At 39.3% G+C, this 2,928-nt stretch overlaps 1 pseudogene; it reads left to right on the forward strand.

Moving 5' to 3' along the window:
- The first annotated feature begins 1,071 nt into the window (after positions 1 to 1,071).
- LOC149774500 (uncharacterized) lies at positions 1,072 to 2,258 on the forward strand (annotated as a pseudogene).
- The last annotated feature ends 670 nt before the right edge of the window (positions 2,259 to 2,928 follow it).

Below are 2,928 nucleotides of genomic sequence, written 5' to 3' on the forward strand. Positions count from 1 at the left end.
AGAGAGAGAGAGAGAGAGAGAGAGAGATGTTTATGATATGGAATCTGCATTGACATTATGATTTAGGGTCAACATTGTTTAATGAGATTTTCCTAATGTTGGGTGTCATATTGATTATTAAGTGAATATTTAATTATTTAATTATTAATTTCACTACTATAGATTAAATAAAGAAAAAGTGGCACCACTTTTTGTAAACAAGTGCTGTAATTTTTTGATATTCTTGTTTTGAATCTCTAAAATTGGATTTAAATGCACCATTATTGGGACCCTTATAACTTGGAAGTTTGTCATTTCACCTTGCTAATCACAGCAGAACAAGCATAACATATATATGCACTTCTGTCTGGAGTAAATGTTAGCCCCAAATGATCATGTAGCACATCTTGAGCTGTTTCTGTCTGTCTCTTCAGTTTTCCATGTAAATTAACTTTGTTGGATCGATTTGCGCCCAGGTGAACACCACAAAGCGAGCATGTATTTTCCGCCATTATTTAATTTTTTGCATTCATTTCGTTCTAATCACGCGTTAACTTAACTGTACGAGAATGGTACCTACAAAGGATGTTTCTTACCTGTCTTGTTTCGGAGTCTGCTTAAATCACGTGTTACATTCACGTTGCTACAGCCGAGTCACATGACCAAGCGTACTGAGTGTTTCGAATGAGCGAACGAGCGGAAGTCGCATCGGATTGGTTGCTCTGTGTAGTATGGTGATCACGAAACTTAAATGTCAACGGTATTTTAGGGTTGTGTTATTCTGCTTGGATTTACAAGTTGTCAAGCGTAGGATTTGATTCGGAAATATACTGTACATATCGCAAAAAGAACTCTTCAGCCGACGGGAGCTCAACAGAAGCGAAAAATACCGGTAAGTGTGTGAAATATACACATATATGTGCAGCCAAAAGTGTCTGCTGATAATTGCAGAGTTCAATGAATACAAGAAATCAGCCCCTAACCCCAACATCGAGATCGTAACGGGTGAAGGGCTGATTTATCGGCCTAGTATAGTACCTACTTAAACTATTTTCAGACTTGGAAAACATTCACACAGCTCAGCGTAGCCAGATGGCACATATACTTAGAAGCTTTGAGATACATGAGGGGTCTGATATGCTTCCAGACAATGACATATACAGGACAAATTCCTCGGATTATTCTACGTTGAATGGTAGCCAAGACAATCAGAATGACAGTTCTGACGATTATGTTGAATTCTTCTACAAATTGCATGATTTTGAAGAGAAGGTATATGTCTACGTCTGGACGTTCCTGGTTATTTTAATGGCTTTTGCAAATGTGCTGATCGTAGCCGTTTTCGTCCGAAAAAGCATGCGAACAACCACCAACCTAATCCTTCTTTTCATTGCAATATCGGACTCTCTAACTGGACTTGTGACCTTACCTACGTATATACATGTCTTCACCAGTGGAATGCACGGATGGGTCAGTCTGAATGAGGGCTGGTGTGAGGAATTTATGATCTCTAAGTTTTACATTTCTAAGGCTTTCCACACTGTGTCCATATGGCAGACAGTGTTGCTTGGATTTCAGAGATTTTTTTGCGTGTGGTTTCCATTCAAAACAAAATCTTGGCTTACGACTCGCCGAACTTTCATCGCAGTCACCGTCATCACTATCTGTGCGTTCGTCATCCATACTTAACATCTCAATAAGAAAAAAGCATTCAAAACACAAGGTTTCTGTCAGTGGGCTCTGGAAGTTCCCTGTGTGGAATCTTGCATATTTCTGTGGATAACTTTGCTTCTTGTGAATATATTGCCATGCTTATTATTACTTGTCCTCACAATCCTAATGATTCAAAAATTGTTTCATCGAGACATTCCAAAAGTGGTCCATAAGTGCTGAGAAAAGTCGAGAGAGGGACCAACAAAATAAGAGAGTCTCCATTATTGTTGTCTGCATTGCCATCATCTTTCTGATTCCAGAAATCCCATACGGTATTGTTCTACTGGCATAGCGGTCAAAAAATACTGGCGCTAAGAGAAAATCGTATTTTCCATGTTGTATACGAAATTGTCTTGTTGATAAGTTTCCATGCAAACTTCTGGGTCTATATAATTATGAACAGACATTTCAGGGACGGGTTGAAATCGATGTTCTTAGATAGTATCAGAAAATTGCTACCAAAGCGTACCACCGTCCCCGTTACTACTCTTTCCATGGAAACGAGCCAGAGTCAATCCACTAGCACAAAAGGAACGGATGTGAACGAACAATCTACCTTTGTGTAGATCTACATTTATATTTAGTTAAAAATATATGGGCAAGTCTGTTTTTGAAAACTACAGTAATCTAAACGTTCTTTTCTAGAGATGTGGGTGGTCCTCGATACGGTCTTTGGGGTTTGTTAACTGAGTTAACATAAGTGGCTTCACGCCGGTATTATCTTCTTCCCCAAACATCGTCTCACAAGTAATCCATACAACAAGAACCTCGTCAGACTTGTCTCTCGCCATAGATTGGTCCCTTTCATATAGATTTTCTCTGTGATGCGAATGATCGAACATGATGATCTGACATACATCAGATAGTGTCATGGTTAAATGCATCTTCGAAATAAGTGTTGATGCCTCTATGCTAGCCATTGTGGTGTACATCTTCACCGTGTTGAGAACATATGAAATAATGGGACAATGCTATTGTGTGTGTGTGTGTGTGTGTGTGTGTGTGTGTGTGTGTGTGTGTGTGTGTATTGGTGTACTTGCGACGACCTGAGTTTGGGATGCACACCAACATTTCGAGGACATTACTGTATTGTGAGGACTTACCAGTCCTCGAAATGATACTTCGGAAACTGGTTGAGAATGGTCATAAGAGATGTACGTGTTATTGTGAAAGTCCTCACAAAATCGGTAATCGTTTGACAGACAGTTCCACTTCGTGTTTCTAGTACAAACAATT

The sequence above is a fragment of the Sinohyriopsis cumingii genome, unplaced genomic scaffold, assembly GCF_028554795.1.
Source record: "Sinohyriopsis cumingii isolate HCF-2022 unplaced genomic scaffold, ASM2855479v2 utg000229l, whole genome shotgun sequence".
Taxonomy (NCBI): Eukaryota; Metazoa; Mollusca; class Bivalvia; order Unionida; family Unionidae; genus Sinohyriopsis; species Sinohyriopsis cumingii.